The sequence below is a fragment of the Eschrichtius robustus genome, chromosome X (genome assembly GCF_028021215.1).
Source record: "Eschrichtius robustus isolate mEscRob2 chromosome X, mEscRob2.pri, whole genome shotgun sequence".
Lineage (NCBI taxonomy): Eukaryota > Metazoa > Chordata > Mammalia > Artiodactyla > Eschrichtiidae > Eschrichtius > Eschrichtius robustus.
In genome coordinates, this window is record NC_090845.1 from 22,232,356 (window position 1) to 22,244,777 (window position 12,422).

The 12,422-nt window shown below is 38.4% G+C and overlaps 1 non-coding gene and 1 pseudogene across 1 annotated transcript; both read right to left on the minus strand.

The window, feature by feature from the left end:
* LOC137756246 (small ribosomal subunit protein eS21 pseudogene) overlaps positions 1–12,422 on the minus strand; it is a 137,682-nt pseudogene that overhangs the window by 58,414 nt on the left and 66,846 nt on the right.
* On the minus strand, positions 1,116–1,188 carry TRNAG-UCC (transfer RNA glycine (anticodon UCC)). Its single transcript has one exon. It is a non-coding gene; the product is annotated as a tRNA-Gly (tRNA).

Sequence of the window (12,422 nt, forward strand, 5' to 3'; positions counted from 1 at the left end):
GCAGGCTCAGTAGTTGTGGCGCACGGGCTTAGTTGCTCCACGGCTTGTGGGATCTTCCCGGACCAGGGCTCAAACCCACGTTCCCTGCATTGGCAGACGGATTCTTAATCATTGTGCCACCAGGGAAGTCCCGGGAAAGTTTTAAAACTAAGATCTGTTCCCATCATTCTGGAATAGTACGGTTTGTTCTCTCCCATAAACTATTTCCCCTACAGATGAGCGCTTACTAAGTATCCGTACATCTTGGCATCTTTTCACTTTTCCATGGAAAAGTGTAGTTTTTGGATAAGGATTTCCTGACTCACAGCCTTATTCATAGGATAAGCCCTTAATTTAGAAAAAGCCTTTAACTCACTTGACAAATGCCAAGTTTCCCATATCTTTTTAAGATTGAAATGCAGTTGATTTACAATACTATATTAGTTTCAGGTATACAACGTAGTTATTCAATATTTTTATACATTATACTCCATTTAGAGTTATTACAAAATAATGGCTTTTTCCCCATGCTGTACAGTATATCCTTGTTGCCTATTAAGTTTTCCATATCTTGACGAAATCTTTGAGCTGGAAGGAAACTTACTGAACATATAGTTTGTCTTCATTTTGTAGCTTAGAAAACTAAAAACTAAGAGGTTTGGGGAGCTCCTGAAATCTACACTGGGGCTTGTTGCAGACTTTTTTTTCTTCCAGTCTTGTACATTTTTCTTTACACCAGAGATCTAAACTTCTCATGGTTACAAAAATGTAAGAAGGCTTTAGAGTCTTCTGTGGCACAAACAAAATTACAACCACCTCTATGCATTTGAAGAGTCTCTCTCTTTAAATTTCAGTTTAATTGATTCATTTAGGTCTTTGTCTGTGGTTCTTGTCTCTTTTTGGATATCTCCTGCTCATTGATCTGTTTGCAGTGTGTTTTATTCTATGTTTTTGGGCTCTCTCTCTCTCTCTCTCTCTCTCTCTCTGTATCTCTTTTCCTCTATCCATAACTGAGCACTATTCCCTTTATTTCTGTCAGTCTCTCTCTCCCTTTGGGTATCTTATTCCATCTTTTTCTTCTCCCTTCTTTTTTTTTTTTTTGTTTTTGCCACACCATGTGGCATGTGGGATCTTAGTTCCCTGAGCAGGGATCGAACCTGCACCCCCTGCATTGGAAGTGCATTGTCTTAACCACTGGACCACCAGGGAAGTCCCTCTTCTCCCTTCTTAATCTCCTCTTTTAACAGGTGCTAAAGGGTTCTAAAGGACAGTTCTCTGGTCTCCCTTTTTATCTTCCATGTTCTTTCCGTTTTCTTAGCTTTTTATCTTCCACAAGAGATATTGATCTATAGTTTTCTTTTTTTGTGTTGTCCATGTCTCTTTTTGGTATCAGGGTAACACTAGCCTCATAAAATGCGTTGGGAAGTGTTCCTTCATCTTTTATTTTCTGGGCGAGATTGTGTAGAATTGGTGTTATTTCTTCTTTAAAAGTTTGGTAGAATTCTCTACTAAAACCATCTGGGCATGGATATCTATTTTTTGGGAGCTTTTAAATTATGAAATCAATTTCTTTGATAGTTATAAGACTACTTAAGAATATTTTTAAAAAAATATTTATTTGGCTGCACCAGGTCTTAGTCGCGGCACGTGGGATCTTCACTGCTGCGTGCAGGATCTTTGTTGCAGCATGCAGGATCTTTAGTTGCGGCATGCGGGCTCCTAGTTGCGGCATGCGGGCTCTTAGTTGTGGCATGCATGTGGGATCTAGTTCCCTGACCAAGGATCGAACCTTGGCCCACTACAATGGGAACGTGGAGTCTTAACCACTGGACCACCAGGAAAGTCCCTAAAATTTTTTTAAATTGAAGTATAGTTAATTTACAATGTGTTAGTTTCAAGTGTACAGAAAAGTGATTCAGTTATATATTTAGATAGATAGATAGTTTTTCAGATCCTTTTCCATTATAGGTTATTACGAGATATTGAATATAGTTCCCTGTGCTATTCACTAGGTTGTTTCAGGACTATTTAGATTATCTACTTCATCTTGGTTGAGTTTTGGTAGTTTGTGGTTTTCAAGGAATTGTTCTATCTTTTCTAAATTTTCAAATTTATGAGTATAAAGTTGTTTATCATGTTCTATTATTATCTTTTTTTTTGGAGGGACTGGTTCTTTATTTCAGAAAGACATTTATCAATTTTCAGTATCAAAACAGTTACACTGTTGGTTTTTCTTTCTCCCAATCAGCCCCCAAAGAGACCACACCAAAGGAGAGTACATTTTAAGCCAGTTAAGCTGCAGGATGCACACCTAGCAGACCTCACTGAAACCTCACTAAAAAGGGGGGATTGTGTAGGGAAAGAAACTTTAAAAGATCAGTACAGTGCCAGCGCACAGACTGTAGACAGCTCTCACAGCCAGATTGGGGTGACCAGTGTGCCCCAACCCCAAAGAAGCAAAGTTTCAAAATAATATAAAATTTAAAAACAGTTTTGAACATAAGCTATTCAAGATTTCTCCAGCACTAACTGATATGAAACACGAGATGCCACTTTTAGAGACAGCAGCTTCAGACCCAGAAAAGGGTGACGAGATGAGTTTCATATGGCAAATCAGTGGCAAGACAATTTTCTTTTCTTTCGTTCAAGGAGGAAGGAGAGCAAATAAGTGGTCACGTTAATATAAGGGCACATGATCCGTTCTGTGAGCGGTTGGGAGTAGGGTAGAGCTGGGAAAAGGATTTGATCTCAGAAGTCTCACCATCTTAATTTTGTTTGGTCACTTCTGATGAAAAAAAAAAAGTTGCCCAAAGATACCATAAAACTGAAAAGCTGAAGAGCACTTTTTTTTTTTTTTGGGCTAACTCCTCCCGGAATCACCTTTCTGGTTTGGTGGGTACTTTTTACAGAGCAATGAGGTTTCCCAAAATGGAGTCTTTCTCTGGGCTGTTTGGCTTTCAGTACAGTTTACAGTAAAGCCATCCTTTTAATAGCTCCAGGATTTTTAGTGATGTTCCATTTCTTTCCTGACATTGGTAATATGTGTCATCTCTGTTTTAATTTTTGTTTGTCTTGCTAAAGGTTTATCCATTTTATTGAATTTTTCAAAGAATTGGCTTTTTAAAAATTGATTTTGTCTATTGTTTTTCTGTTTTTGATTGCATTGATTTGTTATCTATCCTCTGCTTGCTTTGGGTTTTTGTTCTTTTTCTAGTGTCTTGAGGTAGAAACTTAGATTATTGTTTTGAGACCTTTTCTCTTTTCTAATGTAAGCATTAGTGCTATAAACTTCCCTCTTATCACTCCTTTAGGTGTATTCCTACATATCTGGGTACATTTTATTTTCATCCTCATTTGGTTCTATGTGTAATTTATTTCATTTTGACTTCTTTTCTCATCACTTGGAAATTAACCAAGACACTTCTAAATAATTATTTTCTGGTGACTTCCCTGGTGGTCCAGTGGTTAAGACTCTGCACTCCCAATGCAGGGAGCACAGGTTTGATCCCTGGCCGGGGAACTAAGATCCTGCATGCCACACGGCGTGGCCTAAAAAATAAAAAAAAAATTTAAATAAATAAATAAATATTTTCTTTCTGTTTGGAGAAGTTCTTTTAGCCATTCTTTTTTTAAAATTAATTAATTAATTTATTTATTTTTGGCTGTGGTGGGTCTTCGTTGCTGTGCATGGGCTCTCTCTAGTTGCGGTGAGTGGGGGCTACTCTTTGTTGCGGTGCGCGGGCTTCTCATTGTGGTGGCTTCTCTTGTTGCGGAGCACCGGCTCTAGGCGCGCGGGCTTCAGTAGTTGTGGCACGTGGGCTCAGCAGCTGTGGCTCGCAGTCTCTAGAGCGCAGGCTCAGTAGTTGTGGCACACGGGCTTAGTGGCTCTGCGGCATGTGGGATCTTCCTGGAGCAGGGCTCGAACCCGCGTCCCCTGCATTGGCAGGCGGATTCTTAACCGCTGCGCCACCAGGCAAGTCCCCTAGCCATTTTTTAAGGGTGGGTTTGTTAGTGACAAATTATTTTAGTTTCCCTTCATCTGAGAATATCCTTATTTCCCCTCCGTTCGTTAAGGATAGTTTCACCAGATATATAATTCACAGTTGACATTTCTCTTCTTCCAGAACTTGGGAAATGTTATGCCACTTCTTTTTGGCCTCCATGGATTCAGATGAGAAATCTGCTACCATTTGAATTGATTTTCCCCTACAGATTGTTTCTCATTGGCTGGTTTCAACATTGTCTTTAGTTTTTAGAAGTTTAATAGTGATGTGTCTTGGTGTAGATTTATTTGGGTTTATCTAATTTGAGGTTTGTTCAGCCTTGAATTTGTATGTTTATGTCTTTCTCCATATTTGAGAAGTTTTTGGCCATTACTGTATTTCTTTGAATATTCTTTCAGGATCATGTTCTCCATTTGGACTTTTCTCCTCTCTTTCTGGACTTCAATGATAGGAATATTGGGTCTTTTCTTATAGTCCCAAAGGTCCCTGAGGCTGTGTTAATTTTTTTGGTCTATTCTCTCTGTTGTATAAATTGAGTGAATTCCACTGATGTGTTCTCAAGTTATCTGATTCTTTTCTCTGTTCTCTCCATTTTTCAGTTGAGCCCACTGATTGAGTTTTAAATTTTGGTTAGTGTATTTTTCAGTTCTGTAACTTGCAGATGGTTCTTTTTATAACTTCTATTTCTTTTGCTGAGATTTTCTAGTTTTTCACTTGTTTCAAGATTATATGTAATAGTCTATTGAAATATTCTTGTCATGACTGCTTTAAAATTGTTGTCAGATAACTCCAACATCTGATTTGTGTTGGTGTTGGCATCAGTTGTTTGTCTTCCCTCATTCAAATGGTGATTTTACTGGTTCTTTATATGGTGGGTGATTTTTTATTGTATTTTGGACATTTTGGATATTATGTTATGAAACTTTGAGTCCTAATAAATCTTTTATCAGGAAGTCTCCCTGGTTTGGTTTATCATGCAGATTCTTTAGTGTCGTAGTGTTTTCATTCTCTACTTTTAGAAGCTATATATTAAAGATACATTCATTGGGGGTATTACATTTCAAAACTTAGGTAAAATGGTTAGTTTTATTTAAAAATACAAATTATCAAAACTGACTCTAAAGGAAATACCAAACATGAATAAATCTGTGCTCATTAAAGGGATTTACTCAGTAGTCAAAAATTTGCCCATTAAATCCCCCTCAAGAGTGTAGCGTTCCCACCAAGCAAAACATAACGGTAGGCCTGGATGTTTTTACAAATGAGGTCTACCAAAATTTAGAGGAATGTAACACCTATCTTAAATAAAAATTGCTTTATAGACTAAAAGCAGTAGGAAAATTCCCTGATTTGTTTTACATGGTTAGTAAGAAATGATGGACAGAGTCTCAGCATAAAGTAAAGTACAGGATTATATTTTATCCCTGTTTCTCAGATGATACATTATACAGTTGACCCTTGAACAACACAGGTTTGAACTGTGCAGGTCCACTTATATGTGAATTTTTTTCAGTAGTAAATACTACAGTACTACACGATCTGTGTGGTTGGTTGCATTCTCAGATGCAGGACTGTGGATAATGGAGGAACTGCAGATACTGGGAACAACATATGTGGAGGGCTGACTGTAGGTTATATGCAGATTTTCAACCGCATGGAAGGTCGACATCACTAACCCTTGGATGTTCAAGGGTCAACTGTATTGAACTCTCATGTCTGGTTGGAGTATCAACTGAAATTGTGGTGCTGACGGCGAAAACTCAGACTTCCTCAGATGCCTGGAGTCATGCCTCTAGCTTCTTCTCTTTTGGGTAACTGAAGAGGCATCTGGTGCTTGGACTGACCAGTGAATAATTGTGTAGCAGCCTTCTAGTCCTGCAGAAGCACTAAAGCTTACATAAAGAAATTCCATTGTTTCTTCATAACCAGGATATACAGATGTATGTGTCTCCTTGCCAGCTGACTATTAGCTTCTGTTTTCTCATTCATGGTTACTCCTATCTTCACTTAACACTATGACAGTATATTTACTATTGTGCCATTTTATGCTTTTGTCAAAACAAGTCTTCTCCTGTGTGAGACCCAGGTGGGTGGGATTGTTATTTTTGGCTTCAGCAAATCCATTAAGAGGAAATATATCCTATAGAAGATATAAAGAAGAAGCAAATGGGAAATTTTAGACTTGAATAATAAAATAACCAAAAAAACCCCCCAAAACAAACAAACAAGCAACCCTCAGCAGAATGGAGAGGAGGGCGAAAAGAATCAGTGAAGTTAAAGATAGAATAATAGAAATTACCCAATCTGAACAACAGAGAGAAAATAGACTGAAAAAACTGAGCCAGAGACTCAGAGACCTGTGGGACTATAACAAAAGCTGTAACATTTGTGTGACTGGAGTCCCAGAAGGAGAGAAGAAAGAGGATGAGGCTGAAAAAGTAGTCAAAGAAACAATGACTGAAAATACCCCATATTGGCAAAAGACATAAACCTACAGATTCAAGAAGCTTAGAGACTCCCAAACAAGATCAACCAAAGAAATCCATGCCAAGACGTATAATCAAACTTAAGGAAAGTAAAGACCAAGAAAATATCTTGAAAGCAGCCGGAGAGAAATGATACATTATCTATAGTGGGAAAAATTATTTGAATGACAGGGGTTTCTCATCAGAAATCATGGAGGCTAGAAACAAATGGCACAACATTTTTCAAGTGCTGAAAGAAAAGAATTGTTAACTACAAATTCTATATTCAGTGAAACTATCCTTTAGTAATAAGAGAGAAATAAAGATATTCTCAGATTAAGAAAAAGTAAAAGAATTTGTCCTTAGCAGACCTACCCTTAAAAAATGTCTAAAGTAGGGCTTCCCTGGTGGCGCAGTGGTTAAGAATCCACCTGCCAATGCAGGGGACACGGGTTCAAGCCCTAGTCTGGGAAGATCCCACATGCCGCGGAGCAACTAAGCCCGTGCTCCACAACTACTGAGCCTGCGCTCTAGAGCCCGTGAGCCACAACTACTGAGCCCACGTGTCACAACTACTGAAGCCCATGCGCCTAGAGCCCATGCTCAGCAACAAAGACCCAATGCAGTCAAAAAATAAATAAATAAATAAATTTATTTATTTAAAAAAATGTCTAAAGGAAGTTCTTGAACTTGAAAGGAAATGAAAGAATCTTGAAGCATCAGGAAGGAAGACAGTACAAAGGAAAGAGCAAAAATATGGATACATACAATAGACTTTCTCCTCTTGAGTTTTCTAAATTATATTTAATAGCTGAAGCAAAAAGTATGACATTTTTGATGTGTTTCTCAATGTTTTGTAGAGGAAATATTTAAGATAGTTATATTATAAACAGGAGTATAAAGGGACTTAAAGTGAGGTAAGGTTTCTACATTTCACTTGAACTGGTAATATTTCAACACCAATTGACTATGATAAGTTATGAATGTATAATGAAATACCTAGAGCAACCACTAGAAATTTGTTTATGTACACAACAACTTTCATGGACCTCAAGGGCATTATACTGAGTGAAAAAAGCCAATCTTAAAAGGTCACACACTGTACGATTCCATTTATATAACATTTTCAAAATGACACACTTAAATTGGTGGAAAACAAATTAGTGGCTGCCAGGGGTTAGGGTTGGTGGGGCGGGTGGGTGTGACTCTGAAGAGGTAGCTTGATGGAATCTTTATGATGGTGGAATAGTTCTGTATCTTGATTGCAGTGGTGGTTGCACATATCTACACAAGTGATAAAATGGTATAGAACTATACACACGTGTTGTCTATTTCCTGGTTTTAATATTGCACTATAGTTATGCAGGATGTAACCATTGGGAGAAACTGGGTGTAGGGGATACAGGATAGGCCTTTCTTTACTATATGATTATTTCAAAATAAACAAATTTTAAAAAGAGAAAAGAACCTCATACTCCTTTGGTGAAAATATTTCATTTTTATTTTAATTTACCTTTAATAAGTATTTTTTTCTCCATTATTGTGAAATTTGTCCCATAGAAGTCTTGCATGGCAGTAGCAAATTAAAACAGGAATTTTCTCTCCTACATGTGGTTTTACCATTTGAGTCACTGTGGTTTTGAGTTGGGAGCTATTGATGCCAATATTTATAGGAGAGAATGAGGTGACTTTTACCCCCTTCTCACTTCACTGTAAGCAGGACTGCTCTATCGGGTTACTTTTCAGTAGGAATGCTAAAAAAAAAAAAAAATTAAAATCCCTCGTTATGCCTGCCTTACCCAATGACCTAATTTTATGTGTTGGTTGGCTGCAGTCAGAGGTACACTGGTGGCTGTGGAATGGAATTCTCACTACTCAAGGCTAAGTAGCCTATATGATTTTCCTCTTTGTAACCTTGACTAACTGAACTTGGATTAACTGCAAGTTTTCTCTTGTGACTATCATGTTTTCCCCTAATTAATCAAATTTTCCGGAAGCTCTTTCTGTACAACTAACTAGACTAGATCTCTCTGCAGAGGTGGGAATAGAAATTACTCTGGGAATCTTGATTATGTTACTGATTTGCATAGTGTTAATGATTTGTATGTTAATGGGATCGGGAGGCCGAAGACTTACATGTCAGTATAACCTGTTTCCTATTTCCAGTTCTGGAGCCATGCGGGGTTAACTTCACTTTTTTTTGGTTTCTCTTTAGTTCCTTTTCATTTGCACTGTATTTTACGGCCAGAATTTAATATCAAGTAGCATTTATTTGGAATATAACTTTGAGCTCTCTGCTACTGTATCAGGTGCTTTTACATATACCATCTCATTACTCCAAACAGCAATCTTTTAAGTAATAATTTAGTATTTCAATATTCTATTATGTTGGAATTATGTTTAAATGCCAAATTAAATATTAAAAATTTGATGAATGCTTTCAAATGCATTCTAAACGACACATGGGACACTTATATTAGTTTGATACAATGGAATTATTAAATACGCCTTAAGAGACTTAATATCATTTCAATGCATACAATGAAGGAAATTCAGAAACCATAATCAAGAAGCTCATCTGTTGAAAAAGAAATTATACAAGATAGAGTAAATCTGATGTAGAAAATTTTCATTCTACTATTTACTTACTTTATTCTCCCAGTGTTCATCTTGAAGAAGTTTCTATTTCAAGCATTATTACAGATGTAAAAATAAAGGTGAGGTGAACGACAGTGTTGAGTTGGCCAAAAAGTTTGTTCGGGTTTATCTGTACCATCTTACGGAGATCTATGTAGTGGTTAAATGATAATAAAACCATTACAGTTCATCATGGTAAAGCACACACACTTGGAAATGTATTATTGTTATTATTTTCATTATGACAGTGTTGAGAGGGGCTCAATTAATCAATCTAGGGTGTAGCCATCTGATAGAAAGATGGGATTTGTAATAAGAGGTTTACTATTGGGTGGCAGATGTGGCAGATAGCCCAGACAACAAACTTGGAATGGTGAACCACACATCCCACTGGCAACATTTGTAGCACCGGAAGTGGTATCCATATGCATGTATTTACTCAGAGGAATGGAAAAGGGGAGAAAAATAAGAGCACATGTGTGAATGGCATTATAAAGCAGTGGACTCCCAAATTGTGAGCTAACTTTCAAAATGCACCCATTATTTGAAATCCAGTTTTACCTCCTTACAAATGCTAAGAATAACAAGCACTGCTTGTATTATAATATAAACATTAGTAAAAGTATAACTGTAGGCATGTTTTTTAAAATTTTTTTTTATTGAAGTATAGTTGATTTACAGTGTGTTAATTTCTGCTGTACAGCAAATTGATTCAGTTATACATAAACAGTGCATACATTCCTTTTCAGATTCTTTTCCATTATGGTTTATCACAGGGTATTGAATATAGTTCCCTGTAGACACGGTTCTAGTCAATAAATTGGGTCTTATATAATGTGGCAGGCAGCCTCCAAGATGGCTCCCAGTGATCCCTGCTTCCTGATATCCATACCCTTGTGTAATTCTTTCCCTTTGAGTGTGGGCTGGACTTATTGACTTCCTTATAATGAAAAGAATATGGCAGAAGTGATGAGATGCCACTTCTGATATTAGGTTATAAAAAGACTGTGACTTTCATCTTGGAGTGCTTGTTCTGGGGTGTGTTAGTCTGCCTGGGCTGCCATAACAAAATACCACAGACTGGGTGGCTTAAACAACAGAAATTAATTTTCTCACAATTCTCGAGGCTAGAAGTCCCAAATCAAGGTGCTGGCTGATTCTGTTCTTGATGAGGGCTCTCTTTCTGTCTTATAGGCGGCCACCGTCTGGCTGTGTGCTCATGTGGCCTCTATGTGTGGGAGGGAGAGAGAGAGCTCTCTGGAGTCTCTTCTTATAGTGACACTAATCCTATTGGATCAGGGCCTTACCTTTATGACCTTATTTAACCTTAGTTACTTTCTTAGAGGCCCCATCTCCAAATACAGCCACACTGGGGCTTAGGGCTTCAACTTGGGAATTTTGTGGGGATACAAACATTCAGTGCCCAGTGTGGTGGAAGCCAGCTGCCATGTTACGAGGCAGCTCTGTGGAGAGGTGCACAGTAGTGAGTTTGGACGTGGCTCTTCTATGGCCTGCCAACAGTCATGTGAGCCATCTTTGACCTGGCTTCTCCCCCCGTTGAGCCTTCAGATAACTGTAGCCCTGGGCCACACTTTGATCGTAGCCTCATGAGAGACTGAATCAACACCACCCAGCCCAGCTGAGCTGCTCTTGGATTTTTGATTTACAGAAACTATGAAATAATAAATGTTTTTTGTTTTCAGCTGCTAAGTTTGAGATAATTTGTTATGTAGCAGTAGATAAATAATACATATAGTATTATTTAATATTTGACTCTTCATTTCTTATGTCAGAAACTTCAGAAGTTGGATCTATCATTCAGAGAGTCTGATTATCAGCAGGGAGTGGAAGAACAGGGCATGTGAAAAGGGACTAACAACTTTCTCTTTATTGACGGTCTTCTTCCCAGAAATGATTTATATAATCTGTGAATACGCTGGTGAGTATACTGATTTTTATCTACTCAGGGAATTGTGCGTTTTATGGCAACTCCCTCTAGGACCTTTGATTCTGCAAATGCATCCTGAATAGAATGTATGGAAATTCTTTATTACTCTAGGATTTCACAGATGCAATTGTCACTGAGCATACTTTTTACAAACGATCACTACATAGTCTACAGGGGTGAGAGTTTGATAGCCAGTGGGAGGTAAAAGTTGGCAGATGAACCATTTACAATTATAGTGCTTGCCCAGCAACCCTCAACTTTCCCGAATGCCCAGTGTAAGGGTCCATTTGTCTCAAGCCTCTTAAGACTGTGGACTACCCCGTGCTCCATTGGCATGCTGGAGAAGTTACATTCGTAGCCAATTAGCAGGGTGGCACACACTCCGCCAAGAAGCCCCAGTCTCTATAGACCCGGTATAGAGAGTGAAATTAGCTGAGACAAATACCTGTTAATCCCCAGTTCTTGGCCGGCGTGGAGTGCCTACTGTGTAGTGCTAATAGTTCTGGGAAATCCCAATTCCCAGTGTCAAGAGTTGAACAGACTAAGTCTGTTAAATGAAGAAATTTACAGCGCATTAGCTTTGATCAAGAAATTCTAGGTGCAAGTCTCTTAAACAAATGAAAGCTGCTTGGGAATACAGGTCACTCTTTCTGGGAAGCTGTTTTTGAAGGAGTTTATCTGCGCTCTCTTTCCCATGCCAGAGTCAGGGGCAGAAAAGTGGCAGTTTGAGTGGCTGGACCTGGGGGCAGTAGAAAATAGTATTATTTGAACAAGAGGAGAGAACTGAGTGACTATACCAGAGTTTTGTCCACGGGAGCTTGGATATGGTTTTCGAAAATGTGAAATTGTGACAAAAATCGCAGGAGCCCTTACAGCTTCCATTGCTGGCTTGTTTATACTTATATGTGTAAGCTGCGCCCTCTGCTGGCTGCGTCAAGCTATGTCCCTGTTCTTTACCCCCTCCCCCCACCCTCCTTCCTGGGAAGAACGTGTTGTATTTTCCCATCTAAATTATGTTTTCAGTTGCATTCTATCAGCTCGATGCTGTCTATGCAAAGAATGAGGCAAGCAGAATTGAAATCGTGGCTTGCACCATACTGTCTGTCACTCAAAGTTCTGCATAGCGGCTCTCAGAGAAGGACGAAGGATTCAGAATTCTTCAGGACACACTATGAATTTTCAGATTCTGATCCCTGGCTAAGTTCGCAGACATCCGAGTCTATTTTTTTGCGACCTATCTTTTAATGTAATTCTTGTTCCACTGTGGAAGGCAGAAAAATTTTTCCTTAGTCTCAGGAAATGTTTTAAATTCAGACATGCTTTTAATTCTTGGTTATGTGAAATATAAGGGAGTGTGGTATCTCCCTCAGCTCTGGATAAGGCAATGGA